The sequence below is a fragment of the Hyla sarda genome, chromosome 1 (genome assembly GCF_029499605.1).
Source record: "Hyla sarda isolate aHylSar1 chromosome 1, aHylSar1.hap1, whole genome shotgun sequence".
Classification (NCBI taxonomy): domain Eukaryota; kingdom Metazoa; phylum Chordata; class Amphibia; order Anura; family Hylidae; genus Hyla; species Hyla sarda.
Window position 1 is genome coordinate 180151565 of NC_079189.1, and position 15998 is coordinate 180167562.

Below are 15998 nucleotides of genomic sequence, written 5' to 3' on the forward strand. Positions count from 1 at the left end.
ACGGAGGAATTACCCTGGACCAGGTTCAGCAGGGCAGTCTCAGCAGAAGAGGCTCGGGCAGGTTCCTCAAAGACACTTCGAATTTCCGAGAAGAAGGAGTGTACAGAGGCAGTGACGGGGTCATCGCGGTCCCAGAGCGGTGTGGCCCATGAGAGGGCTTTTCCAGACAGAAGGCTGACTACGAAAGCCACCTTAGACCTTTCAGTAGGAAACTGATCCGACATCATCTCTAAGTGCAAGGAACATTGCGAAAGAAAGCCACGGCAAAACTTAGAGTCCCCATTAAATTTGTCCGGCAAGGACAGGCGGAGGCTAGGAGCGGCCACTCGCCGCGGAAGGGGTGCTGGAGCTGGCGGAGGAGATGATTGTTGCTGCTGTAGCTGCGACTGTACTTGCTGTAGTTGTGACTGGAGTTGCTGTGTCATGGTGGTCAAGTACGACAGCTGGTGATCTTGTTGCGCTATCTGTTGCGACTGCTGGGCGATCTGACGAGCTTGCTGGGCGACCAGCGTAGGGAGGTCAGCGACCACTGGCAGAGGAACTTCAGCGGGATCCATGGCCGGATCTACTGTCACGATGCCGGCTGGCAGGTAGTGGATCCTCTGTGCCAGAGAGGGATTGGCGTGGACCGTGCTAGTGGACCGGTTCTAAGCCACTACTGGTTTTCACCAGAGCCCGCCGCAAAGCGGGATGGTCTTGCTGCGGCGGTAGTGACCAGGTCGTATCCACTAGCAACGGCTCACCTCTCTGGCTGCTGAAGATAGGCGCGGTACAAGGGAGTAGGCAGAAGCAAGGTCGGACGTAGCAGAAGGTCGGGGCAGGCAGCAAGGATCGTAGTCAGGGGCAACGGCAGAAGGTCTGGAAACACAGGCAAGGAACACACAAGGAACGCTTTCACTGGCACAATGGCAACAAGATCCGGCAAGGGAGTGCAAGGGAGGAGACCAGATATAGCCAGGGAACAGGTGGGAAGCAATTAAGCTAATTGGGCCAGGCACCAATCATTGGTGCACTGGCCCTTTAAGTCTCAGGGAGCTGGCGCGCGCGCGCCCTAGAGAGCGGAGCCGCGCGCGCCAGCACATGACCGCAGGAGACGGGAACGGGTAAGTGACCTGGGATGCGATTCGCGAGCGGGCGCGTCCCGCTGTGCGAATCGCATCCCCAACGGGCATGGCAGAGCAGCGCTCCCGGTCAGCGCTGACCGGGGAGCTGCAGGGAGAAAGACGCCGTGAGCGCTCCGGGGAGGAGCGGGGACCCGGAGCGCTAGGCGTAACAGTCACTATGTACATACATTACATTACTTAATCTGTACTGATCCTGAGTTATATCCTGTACTATACGACAGAGTTGTACTCACTATTCTGCTGATGGGGTCATTGTGTACATACATTACATTACTTATCCTGTACAGATCCTGAGTTATATCCTGTATTTTATTAAGACAGGAGACTCCTAATATGTGCAACTCTTTCTCGTTTATTTGCTCCAGCAGCGAGATAGTTAAATGATTTGAAAGAGAAAAAACTTTAGGACAACCAAACATGAGGGACCATTAGCCAATCATATTAGAGCCTAGTCCATATATTGTGTGGCCAACAGGAATCTTCCTTCTTTCTCGCTGCTCCGCAGGACAGATACGTATTATTCATTATTAATGTGTTAATTATATATTCATATTGCTCTGTTAATTAGCTAATTCATTACAATATTTGATTTCATTACTCTCTTGCATCCTATAATTATTTCCCCCGATTACAGCGCTCCTTCTGCTTCACCGGGTTTGTGTTATCGCATTGTTTTTTATAGCCCCCCTTCTTACCCCTTCTTTCCCTCCTTTGTCCCCTTTTCCCTTTCCCCCCTCTCTGTCCATTATATTTCCTTACCTCTGGTCGTTTTTACTGCTCTTCGGTGGCTTTATTCGGCCGCCCGCACTTCCTTATACTCCCTTAGACTGTAATCTCGCGTCTCGCGAGACTTCGCATCACCTCAGGTTTCGCGCTCTAGCGATTTCTCCTCACAGCGTTTGTCAGGAGAATCTTGTCAGACACGTCTTCGGCTCGCTGCTTCGCTGCTTTCATTACCTGAGCTTGCTCACCGCTTGTACCACCACCTAATTAGTGTAATATTACTGTGCTTAATTAGCTAGTGTTCACCACTTGTACCACCACCTAATTAGTGTGCTAATTATTCTTATTAATTAAGCTACTGTTCACTACTTGTACCACCAACTATTAACCCTTAGTGAACCTCCAGGATATATTATTCTCTACCCATAATATATATATACTTGTACTTACCTCATATTATTAGGAAATTCTTTGGCCATAATACGGAAAATAAAAATTCCTCTCTGGACATTAACCTTTCCACCTCTAAAGATGCCCCCAGTCAAAATGAGCATTTACAAGCCATGATAGACATAAAGCCATTCTTAATCTTAAAGGGGTATTCCAGGCCAAAACTTTTTTTTATATATCAATTGGCTCTGGAAAGTTAAACAGATTTGTAAATTACTTCTATTAAAAAATCTTAATCCTTCCAATAGTTATTAGCTTCTGAAGTTGAGTTGTTGTTTTCTGTCTAACTGCTCTCTGATGACTCACGTGACGGGAGCTGTGCAGTTCCTATGGGGATATTCTCCCATCATGCACAGCTCCCGGGACGTGACATTATCATTGAGCAGTTAGACAGAAAACTTCAGAAGCTAATAACTATTGGAAGGATTAAGATTTTTTAATAGAAATAATTTACAAATCTGTTTAACTTTCCGGAGCCAGTTGATATATATATATATATTGTTACGCCAAGCGCTCCGGGTCCCCGCTCCTCCCCGGAGCGCTCGCTACACTCTCCTCACTGCAGCGCTCCGGTCATCCTCCAGCCGGGATGCGATTCGCGATGCGGGTAGCGCCCGCTCGCGATGCGCACCCCGGCTCCCGTACCTGACTCGCTCTCCGTCAGTCCTGTCCCGGCGCGCGCGGCCCCGCTCCCTAGGGCGCGCGCGCGCCGGGTCTTTGCGATTTAAAGGGCCACTGCGCCGCTGATTGGCGCAGTGGTTCCAATTAGTGTTATCACCTGTGCACTTCCCTATATCACCTCACTTCCCCTGCACTTCCTTGCCGGATCTTGTTGCCATCGTGCCAGTGAAAGCGTTTCCTTGTATGTTCCTAGCCTGTGTTCCAGACCTCCTGCCGTTGCCCCTGACTACGATCCTTGCTGCCTGTCCCGACCTTCTGCTACGTCCGACCTTGCTTCTGTCTACTCCCTTGTACCGCGCCTATCTTCAGCAGCCAGAGAGGTTGAGCCGTTGCTAGTGGATACGACCTGGTCACTACCGCCGCAGCAAGACCATCCCGCTTTGCGGCGGGCTCTGGTGAAAACCAGTAGTGACTTAGAACCGATCCACTAGCACGGTCCACGCCAATCCCTCTCTGGCACAGAGGATCCACTACCTGCCAGCCGGCATCGTGACAGTAGATCCGGCCATGGATCCCGCTGAAGTTCCTCTGCCAGTTGTCGCTGACCTCACCACGGTGGTCGCCCAGCAGTCGCAACAGATAGCGCAACAAGGCCAACAGCTGTCTCAACTGAACGTTATGCTTCAGCAGTTACTACCACAGCTTCAGCAATCATCTCCTCCGCCAGCTCCTGCATCTCCTCCGCAGCGAGTGGCCGCTTCTGGTCTACGACTATCCTTGCCGGATAAATTTGATGGGGACTCTAAGTTTTGCCGTGGCTTTCTTTCCCAATGTTCCCTGCACCTGGAGATGATGTCGGACCAGTTTCCCACTGAAAGGTCTAAGGTGGCTTTCGTAGTCAGCCTTCTGTCTGGAAAAGCCCTGTCTTGGGCCACACCGCTCTGGGACCGCAATGACCCCGTCACTGCCTCTGTACACTCCTTCTTCTCGGAAATTCGAAGTGTCTTTGAGGAACCTGCCCGAGCCTCTTCTGCTGAGACTGCCCTGTTGAACCTGGTCCAGGGTAATTCTTCCGTTGGCGAGTATGCCGTACAATTCCGTACTCTTGCTTCAGAATTATCCTGGAATAATGAGGCCCTCTGCGCGACCTTTAAAAAAGGCCTATCCAGCAACATTAAAGATGTTCTGGCCGCACGAGAAATCCCTGCTAATCTACATGAACTCATTCACCTAGCCACTCGCATTGACATGCGTTTTTCCGAAAGGCGTCAGGAGCTCCGCCAGGATATGGACTCTGTTCGCACGAGGCGTTTCTTCTCCCCGACTCCTCTCTCCTCTGGTCCCCTGCAATCTGTTCCTGTGCCTCCCGCCGTGGAGGCTATGCAGGTCGACCGGTCTCGCCTGACACCTCAAGAGAGGACACGACGCCGCATGAAGAATCTCTGCCTGTACTGTGCTAGTACCGAACACTTCCTGAAGGATTGTCCTATCCGTCCTCCCCGCCTGGAAAGACGTACGCTGACTCCGCACAAAGGTGAGACAGTCCTTGATGTCTACTCTGCTTCTCCACGTCTTACTGTGCCTGTGCGGATGTCTGCATCTGCCTTCTCCTTCTCTGCTGTGGCCTTCTTGGACTCCGGATCTGCAGGAAATTTTATTTTGGCCTCTCTCGTCAACAGGTTCAACATCCCGGTGACCAGTCTCGCCAGACCCCTCTACATCAATTGTGTAAACAATGAAAGATTGGACTGTACCATACGTTTCCGCACGGAGCCCCTTCTAATGCACATCGGACCTCATCACGAGAGGATTGAACTTTTGGTCCTTCCCAATTGCACTTCTGAAATTCTCCTTGGACTTCCCTGGCTTCAACTTCACTCCCCAACCCTGGATTGGTCCACTGGGGAGATCAAGAGTTGGGGGCCCTCTTGTTCCAAGGACTGCCTAAAACCGGTTCCCAGTAACCCTTGCCGTGACTCTGTGGTTCCTCCCGTAACCGGTCTCCCTAAGGCCTATATGGACTTTGCGGATGTTTTTTGCAAAAAACAAGCTGAGACTCTACCTCCTCACAGGCCTTATGATTGTCCTATCGACCTCCTCCCGGGCACTACTCCACCCCGGGGCAGAATTTATCCTCTGTCCGCCCCAGAGACTCTTGCCATGTCTGAATACGTCCAGGAAAATTTAAAAAAGGGCTTTATCCGTAAATCCTCCTCTCCTGCCGGAGCCGGATTTTTCTTTGTGTCCAAAAAAGATGGCTCTCTATGCCCTTGCATTGACTACCGCGGTCTTAATAAAATCACGGTTAAGAACCGCTACCCCCTACCTCTCATCTCTGAACTCTTTGATCGCCTCCAAGGTGCCCACATCTTTACCAAACTGGACTTAAGAGGTGCTTATAATCTCATCCGCATCAGAGAGGGGGATGAATGGAAAACGGCATTTAACACCAGAGATGGACACTTTGAGTATCTGGTCATGCCCTTTGGCCTGTGCAACGCCCCTGCCGTCTTCCAAGACTTTGTTAATGAAATTTTTCGTGATCTTTTATACTCCTGTGTTGTTGTATATCTGGACGATATCCTGATTTTTTCTGCCAATCTAGAAGAACACCGCCAGCATGTCCGTATGGTTCTTCAGAGACTTCGTGACAATCAACTCTATGCCAAAATAGAGAAATGTCTGTTTGAATGCCAATCCCTTCCTTTCCTAGGATACTTGGTCTCTGGCCAGGGACTACAAATGGATCCAGACAAACTCTCTGCCGTCTTAGATTGGCCACGCCCCTCCGGACTCCGTGCTATCCAACGTTTTTTGGGGTTCGCCAATTATTACAGACAATTTATTCCACATTTTTCTACCGTTGTGGCTCCTATCGTGGCTTTAACCAAAAAAAATGCCGATCCCAAGTCTTGGCCTCCTCAAGCGGAAGACGCCTTTAAACGGCTCAAGTCTGCCTTTTCTTCGGCTCCCGTGCTCTCCAGACCTGACCCATCTAAACCCTTCCTATTGGAGGTTGATGCCTCCTCTGTGGGAGCTGGAGCTGTCCTTCTACAAAAAAATTCTTCCGGGCATGCTGTTACTTGTGGTTTTTTTTCTAGGACCTTCTCTCCGGCGGAGAGAAACTACTCCATCGGGGATCGAGAGCTTCTAGCCATTAAATTAGCACTTGAGGAATGGAGGCATCTGCTGGAGGGATCAAGATTTCCAGTTATTATTTACACCGATCACAAGAACCTCTCCTACCTCCAGTCTGCCCAACGGCTGAATCCTCGCCAGGCCAGGTGGTCTCTGTTCTTTGCCCGATTTAATTTTGAAATTCACTTTCGGCCTGCCGATAAGAACATTAGGGCCGATGCTCTCTCTCGTTCCTCGGATGCTTCTGAAGTTGAACTCTCTCCGCAACACATCATTCCTCCTGACTGCCTGATTTCCACTTCTCCAGCCTCCATCAGGCAAACTCCTCCAGGAAAGACCTTTGTTTCTCCACGCCAACGCCTCGGAATCCTCAAATGGGGCCACTCTTCCCATCTCGCAGGTCATGCGGGCATCAAGAAATCTGTGCAACTCATCTCTCGCTACTATTGGTGGCCGACTCTGGAGACGGATGTTGTGGACTTTGTGCGAGCCTGCACTATCTGTGCCCGGGATAAGACTCCTCGCCAGAAGCCCGCTGGTTTTCTTCTTCCTCTGCCTGTCCCCGAACAGCCTTGGTCTCTGATTGGTATGGATTTTATTACTGACTTACCCCCATCCCATGGCAACACTGTTATTTGGGTGGTCGTTGATCGATTCTCCAAAATGGCACATTTCATCCCTCTTCCTGGTCTTCCTTCAGCGCCTCAGTTGGCTAAACAATTTTTTGTACACATTTTTCGTCTTCACGGGTTGCCCACGCAGATCGTCTCGGATAGAGGCGTCCAATTCGTGTCTAAATTCTGGAGGGCTCTCTGTAAACAACTCAAGATTAAATTAAATTTTTCTTCTGCATATCATCCTCAATCCAATGGACAAGTAGAAAGAATTAACCAGGTCTTGGGTGATTATTTACGACATTTTGTTTCCTCCCGCCAGGATGACTGGGCAGATCTTCTACCATGGGCCGAATTCTCGTATAACTTCAGAGTCTCTGAATCTTCCTCCAAATCCCCATTTTTCGTGGTGTACGGCCGTCACCCTCTTCCCCCCCTCCCTACCCCCTTGCCCTCTGGTCTGCCCGCTGTGGATGAAATTTCTCGTGATCTTTCCATCATATGGAGAGAGACCCAAAATTCTCTCTTACAGGCTTCATCACGCATGAAGAAGTTCGCGGATAAGAAAAGAAGAGCTCCTCCCATTTTTTCCCCTGGAGACAAGGTATGGCTCTCCGCTAAATATGTCCGCTTCCGTGTCCCTAGCTATAAGTTGGGACCACGCTATCTTGGTCCTTTCAAAATTTTGTGCCAGATTAATCCTGTCTCTTACAAACTTCTTCTTCCTCCTTCTCTTCGTATTCCTAATGCCTTTCACGTTTCTCTTCTTAAACCACTTATCATTAACCGTTTCTCTCCCAAATCTGTTCCTCCCACTCCTGTTTCCGGCTCCTCGGACATCTTCTCCGTCAAAGAGATTCTGGCATCTAAAAAGGTCAGAGGGAAAACCTTTTTTTTAGTGGATTGGGAGGGTCGTGGTCCAGAAGAGAGATCCTGGGAACCTGAGGACAACATCCTAGACAAAAGTCTGCTCCTCAGGTTCTCAGGCTCTAAGAAGAGGGGGAGACCCAAGGGGGGGGGTACTGTTACGCCAAGCGCTCCGGGTCCCCGCTCCTCCCCGGAGCGCTCGCTACACTCTCCTCACTGCAGCGCTCCGGTCAGATCCACTGACCCGGGGCGCTGCGATACCGCCTCCAGCCGGGATGCGATTCGCGATGCGGGTAGCGCCCGCTCGCGATGCGCACCCCGGCTCCCGTACCTGACTCGCTCTCCGTCAGTCCTGTCCCGGCGCGCGCGGCCCCGCTCCCTAGGGCGCGCGCGCGCCGGGTCTTTGCGATTTAAAGGGCCACTGCGCCGCTGATTGGCGCAGTGGTTCCAATTAGTGTTATCACCTGTGCACTTCCCTATATCACCTCACTTCCCCTGCACTTCCTTGCCGGATCTTGTTGCCATCGTGCCAGTGAAAGCGTTTCCTTGTATGTTCCTAGCCTGTGTTCCAGACCTCCTGCCGTTGCCCCTGACTACGATCCTTGCTGCCTGCCCCGACCTTCTGCTACGTCCGACCTTGCTTCTGTCTACTCCCTTGTACCGCGCCTATCTTCAGCAGCCAGAGAGGTTGAGCCGTTGCTAGTGGATACGACCTGGTCACTACCGCCGCAGCAAGACCATCCCGCTTTGCGGCGGGCTCTGGTGAAAACCAGTAGTGACTTAGAACCGATCCACTAGCACGGTCCACGCCAATCCCTCTCTGGCACAGAGGATCCACTACCTGCCAGCCGGCATCGTGACATATATATATATATATATATATATATAAAGGTTTTGCCTGGAATACCCGTTTAATGACTCTATTTCTAACACTATAGCCATAGCCATGTTCCAAAATAAACCTCCAGGTTTTTCTACTCCCTCTGACCATTTTTGGTCAGCAGAGGAGTCTACTGCTCAACTTGCCAAGGGGCACAAAATATATGGTAATAGAACAAAAAAGCAATGCTTTTGCGTAGAAGACCGTAAATCCCAAAAACATAAGTCATCTAAAGTCAGGGTTGGTCAAGACATTTATGAATTACCACTTAAACCCAGTGGTTCAGAATTGCCTGAATTAACCATACAGCCCAGACCCTCTGTCCGAGAGGAGCAAAATATTAGTCGGACTAAACATACCCTTAAAAGGGCAAAACCAGATTCATACAATGTATCAGAGTCATCCGATTCAGATTCCAATAAATCTGACGATTATATTTCTATTGACAATGACAATGAATTTGAGGAAGGAGAGGTATTTGATGTGCCTTTGGATCTACCACACCGGCCATACTGGTTAGCCAAGGTAATCCCTTTTTTGAGCCGGATTCTATTTCTCACCCCAGATCCTCAGAGTGGACTCCCCATCCTCAAGTTTGTCAATATATATAAGCCAAAGCAAAAAAATCTATGGACAATGCCTCCCGCAGTAAAATGCGAGCAGAGTGCCCTAGACCCAGTCTACCCGACAAAGCGGCATTCACTCCTGAATTGGACCATATCCTTGTAAAATATATACTCAAAATGGGAAAAAATCCTAAAAAAAGGTTTAGATAGATCTCTCAGGAGTGTCCAGGATAAATTATTGGATACTTTAGGTCCACTCTCAAAAATGTTAGCCATCACTGAAGAGGGTATTTCAACAAATCAATCTTTAGACACTGAAGTCATGAGAGGATGGCTACAAAGAACTGTTTGCATTTTTTTTTAATCTTTATTCCATTCTATTTTAATTCTATATTTTATTTTTATTTTCATTTTTATTTTTATTTTTATTTATTTTTAATTTTTACATTTATTTATATATTTTATATATTTTTTATTTTTTTTATTATTATTTTTATATTTATTTTTATTCTTATTCTTATTTTTATTTATTTATTTATTTTTTATCTTTATTCCAGTCTATTTTTATTCTATATTTTATTTTTATTTTCATTTTTTATTTTTATTTATTTTTCATTTTTACATTTATTTATACATTTTTTATATTTTTTTATTTATTTTTTATTTTTTATTCATTTATTTTTTATTTTATTTTTTTTATTTTTACTTGCATCACTATTATTATTTTTCATTTATTCACTTATATTCTTTCATTCTTCTATCCATCAGCTCTATATTTTATTGTATTATTATCTGTGTTATTACATACTGTACCAACCTATTATTATCTAGTATTTTTTAAAACACTGTGTGTATTATGTTATTCCTTGTCACCTTTTTTCATTGTGACATCTATGAGGGACATTTATCAATGTTTGCTTATGTATTCTTTTTTTTAGTAATTTTTTCCTTACTTTTTTTTTTTGCTTATGTGTGACTTATTTATCAACTGGTTTCAGCCTGTTGATAATTTTCTTTCACATAAGCAATTTTTCCTTTTTTACTTTGGTAGTAGCTTTTTCTGCTCCATGTTTGAGCTGGAGTAAATTTAGTCAATTTTTAACCCTGTTGCGACTTTTTTTGCGCAGTTGAGACTGTCGCAATTAATAAATACCTGACTACCCGTAGTCCATTTTAAAATTATTACTATGTAGTTCATTTTTGGAAATCTTGCTTTTCTCGCTTTCCAGTCAAAATGTCGCACGAAAAATCGCGTAGTTGCAGTTGCGACAATTTTACGACAATTATAGTAAAGAAAACCTGACTAAACCCGTTGATAAATGTCCATATATGTGTCTACGTTTACATCTCTCTTATATTAAACACCATATACCGCCCATAAATACATTGGGCTCATTCATCATATAACAATCTGTCTAGGTTAAATTATTTCCATTCCCATCCATTTATCTTACCATTATTTTTTACTATTATTTTTTCATAAAAAATCTTTGTGTACATAATATTGGAATCTATGATCTATAATTTTACGATCTAATTCTATATTTCACATTGTATCTAATATTCACACATTCATTATTGAACGGTATTCACACTAGTCAGGTTTTTTTTTTTTCAATCAATTGATTCTCCTATATACCTGCAAACCAAAGTCTACCCTCCGTATTCCCAATTTAACATCCCAAACACTTTCTACAAATACTACTTTGCTGTTCTCTATATATCCAAGTTGATAATTTTATTCACTTTATACATTTCACATTTTCAAACATTACTGGCTTATATATAAAATAGAATGGTGTCTATACCAATTATAAGTTACAATTTCACTATCTATTCACTTATATAATATAATAGTATTCACACTAACAATTAGTTAGTCCGTTTTTTTTTTTTTTCTATTTATCTTCCACCACACCCACTATCTCTGTGTCTAACTTCTATCATTCTATATTTTATGAGTACTTTGTAATTATTAAGTTTTTGCTGCTATTTTACATTTATTTTTCTTTAAAAATGTATCTTATTGGTACATCTTATAATAGAACGGTGTTCACACCAACTAGGGTTACAACTCTCACCCTGATTATTCTCTTGATATACCACTATAATGTCAGGCTTACTACGTTTACATTTAAATCATAGTTCACATTGCACATACATATGCTATAATGTTACTTAAATTGTAAAATTTTGCGCAAAGTTTTGCCCCCTATTCACATTTACTATTGCTTCTTGCTTGCATTGCGACCTTCTTATCAATCCAGTTCTTGGTTTATATATGGCTTATTCATGTGATTTTGTAATCCAGATCTCGTTTTCTATTTTACATTTGTGATTTTCTAATTGGATCAAAGCTTCTATAAAATGGCGAGTATGATCAGTTAAAATTATGACTACTGAAGAAAGGGTCCATTCATATACCCTGAAACGCGTCTAGTCAGTTTGCGGACTATCACTGACTGTACTTTGCACTTAAATTTTATCTGGACATACCTCTGTGGCCTTGCTGGTCCGGTCCGGAGACGACCCTGTTGATCTTGCCGCTCCGGTCCATAATTTACATCTAGTTTTGAGTGGATCCTCAGCGAGCTGTGGAATCAAAGCACATCCTGCAGGTGCTGGCACTAACATCACACGCCACCCTCACGAGGCAGAGGCCTCTACTACCGGTCTGCTGCAGACCTGGTCTACACGGCAGGACTTTTCCACCAGCGACCACCTCTAAAAGTGTCCATCCCCGACGCCTGCCAGCGCCGGGACTCGGAGGTAGCCCACCTGCAGTGACCATCCAAGTGCTAGATCCATCCAGCCTCACGGGAGTCTTCCGCTCTCAGGACCGGTAATGTACCACCAAGCTGCCTGTTATCTGTCCTAAAACAGTGATACAGTCAAACTAGCAACTGTGAACTTTAATACTTCCTCAGTTTAACACACCAAACATTGTTTCACTGCCATCTATTAAGAGGAACTTGTTACAATATTACATTATCATCTCTCCAGTGAAAAGGACTGTTTTCCAAAAGACTTTCCAGCAATTCAAGGGTCTTTAACTCTTTCAGTCCATATCAGCATATTTTGCCTTCACTATTTCAGTGCAATTTGTCTATAACTGTTCCAGTTTAATAGTGCATTCTGTGATATTAATTAGTTACCAGTGATAGTCTATTTTAGGTCATTGTCTACTCCTCTCACAAGGGGCCCCTTGTGAGGTGGAATATTTTATATCAATTTTTAATAAAATCTGTATATCCTATTATAATTGAAGCACAATCCTTGTTTCCTTCAATTGATTCATATAGTTTACCTTCCTTGAGGTCTGGGTATTTTTGTCTCTTTTTCTAATTTACAAATCTGTTTAACTTTCCGGAGCCATTTGATATATAAAAAAAGGTTTTGCCTGGAATACCCCTTTAATGACTCTATTTCTAACACTATAGTAATAGCCATGTCCCAAAATAAACCTCCAGGTTTTTCTACTCCCTCTGACCATTTTTGGTCAGCAGAGGAGTCTACTGCTCAACTTGCCAAGGGGCACAAAATATCTGGTAAAAGAACAAAAAAGCAATGCTTTTGCGTAGACGACCGTAAATCCCAAAAACATAAGTCATCTAAAGTCAGGGTTGGTCAAGACATTTATGAATTACCACTTAAACCCAGTGGTTCAGAATTGCCTGAATTAACCATGCAGCCCAGACCCTCTGTCCGAGAGGAGCAAAATATTAGTCGGACTAAACATACCCTTAAAAGGGCAAAACCAGATTCATACAATGTATCAGAGTCATCCGATTCAGATTCCAATAAATCTGACGATTATATTTCTATTGACAATGACAATGAATTTGAGGAAGGAGAGGTATTTGATGTGCCTTTGGATCTACCACACCGTCCATACTGGATAGCCAAGGTAATCCCTTTTTTGAGCCGGATTCTATTTCTCACCCCAGATCCTCAGAGTGGACTCCCCATCCTCAAGTTTGTCAATATATTTAAGCCAAAGCCAAAAAAATCTATGGACAATGCCTCCCGCAGTAAAATGCGAGCAGAGTGCCCTAGACCCAGTCTACCCTACAAAGCCGCAGTCACTCCTGAATTGGACCCTATCCTTGTAAAATATATACTCAAAACGGGAAAAAATCCTAAAAAAGGTTTAGATAGATCTCTCAGGAGTGTCCAGGAAAAATTATTGGATACTTTAGGTCCACTCACAAAAATGTTAGACATCACTGAAGAGGCTATTTCAACAAATCAATCTTTAGACACTGAAGTCATGAGAGGATGGCTACAAAGAACTGTTTGCATGTTAGGCAATGCCAACGCAGCTTTGACCGCCGAAAGGCGAAGAACCATTTTGATTAATCTTGACCCCCAACTGGCTAATCTTGCCACATCAGAATTTGGACCTACTACCGAAGGTCTCCTTTTTGGTGAAAACTTCCTAAAAGAGATAGGAAAATTTGTGGGAATTTTTACTTCCCTTGATAAGGCTCAGACCAACCTGCGCAAAGTATTCCCTGGTAGGGTTTTTGGCAGGGCCGGAAAAGGACGGAGCCAATTTTCCGGCCGTGCATCCTCCTCAAGAGGAATTTCTAGAGGCTCATTTAACCAGGATAGATCCCAATATAATACCCACTCTTATCACACTACACCATTCTTCCCATCAAGAGCTCGCCGATTTAGGTCAAGGATACAGAGGTTACCAGAGATCCAGACCATCTTCAGGTAAGTCCCATCCCTCTGTTTTCTTCCCTCCTTCCTCTAGGTGGAAAACTCCGACATTTTTCTCTAGCATGGGAATCAATAACCTCAGATTCATGGATACTGAATACGATTTCAGGATACATGATAGAATTTATGTCCCCTCCCTTTCAAACTTCTCTCCCTCGTCCAATTCTCTTCTCTCATCAAGACAAGAATTTAATAGATCAGGAAATAAAGGATCTTGACTCCAAAAAGGCTATTATCCAAGTTCCTATTCAAAATCCAGGCTTCATCAGCAATATCTTCTTGGTAAAGAAAAAAGACGGAGGTCACAGACCTGTGATTAATCTCCGCGATCTCAACAATTTTATTGTTTACCATCACTTCAAAATGGAGGGCATTCACCTTCTAAGAGACTTGTTAGTCTAAAACGATTGGTTAGTGAAGGTGGATTTAAAAGATGCATATCTTACGGTCCCCATTCATCCTTTGCACCAACCACTCCTGCAATTTCTCTGGAAAAAAACAGAAATGGCAATTCACTTGCTTTCCCTTTGGACTGTCTTCAGCTCCTTGGTGTTTCACCAAGATCCTGAAACCCGTTGTTGCCCTTCTGAGAAGCAGAGGAGTTTGTCTGATTACATATCTAGACGACATCCTCATCATGGCTCAATCGTTAATTCTGATCCAACGTCATCTACAATGGACATTATCCCTTTTAACCAATCTGGGTTTTACCATAAACATAAAAAAGTCAATCTTGACCCCCTCGAGGGAATTGGAATTCTTAGGCTTCACCATAAATACTCGAACTACTACTCTAAGTCTACCTTTAAAAAAGTTACAATTTATTCAGAAAGAAATACGTTCAACCCTGAACAAACAGACTATCTCTTTAAAGACAATTGCCCGCATTGTGGGATTATTATCAGCCTCAATTCAGACCATATTTCCAGCCCCTTTACATTACAGGGCCTTACAACTAGTGTTGAGCGGCATAGGCCGTATTCGAATTCGCGATATTTCGCGAATATATGGACGAATATTCGACAAATATTCGCAAAATTCGCATTTTCGTAATATTCGCATTTTATTTTCGCATATGCAAAAATTTGCATATGTGAAAATTAGCATATACAAAATTAGTATAAGCGAAAATTCGCATATGTGAAAGTTAGCATATGCAAATTTTTGCATATGTGCAAATTCCCACGCCAGTCTCACACAGTAGTATTAGAGCCTTCTTTACACCACACAAGCTGGAAGCAGAGAAGGGTGATCACTGTGATGTGTACTGTGAAAAAAACAAACAAAAAAATTATGAATATATAGTGCTATATTCGCGAATATTCTCGAATTCGCATTGCAAATATTCGCGAGCAACACTACTTACAATGTTTAAAAATACAACACCTCAGAGAAGGTCCGTCATATTCGGACAAAGTTCCCCTTTCTACTGACGCCAAAGAAGAGCTTCTATGGTGGATTCACCAAATGCAGCTCTGGAATGGCAAGACAATTTTCAATTGCAAACCGGATCTCATTATAGAATCCGATGCCAGCCTGAACGGCTGGGGTGCCAGCTGCGGCCATCTCCACATGAGGCAAATGGTCAGAGAAAGAAACATCTTTTCACATCAATGCTCTGGAACTATTGGCAGGTTTCTTCGCCATCAAGAGCTTTGCAAAGTTCAGATCACATTGTTGTATCTTACTTCGCATGGACAATATCTCAGCTGTCCAATATATAAACAAACTTGGTGGCACTACCTCAAAAATTTTATCAGACATCACTTCAGAGATTTGGAACTTTTGTTTATCCAAGAACATAGTCGTGAAAGCAGAATACTTACCTGGCCTATCCAACGATGTGGCGGACTGGAACTCCCGATTCCTAGCAGACCACAGCGATTGGATGTTAGATATAGCAATATTTTCTTCTCTTGCCTCTCTTTGGGGTCCAATTTACATGGATCTTTTTGCTTCACACCTGAACAAAAAATTACCCCTCTTTTTCAGCTGGCGTCCAGATCCAGAAGCCTTGGGAGTAGATGCTTTCCTCCAAATTTGGCCACAGAAGACTCTTTATGCTTTTCCTCCCTTTGTAATGATGCCGAGAGTTCTTTCACAAACCATCAGCCAACGAGCAACTCAGATTCTCATTGTCCCATGGTGGCCTGCTCAAGTATGGTTCCCTCAACTACTATCCCTGCTAATAGATTTCCCACTTCTCCTTCCTGTTTCCAATCTAACCCTTCAAGACCCTTCGGGGAATCCTCACCCTCTCATTCTATCGGGAGGCCTACAATTGATA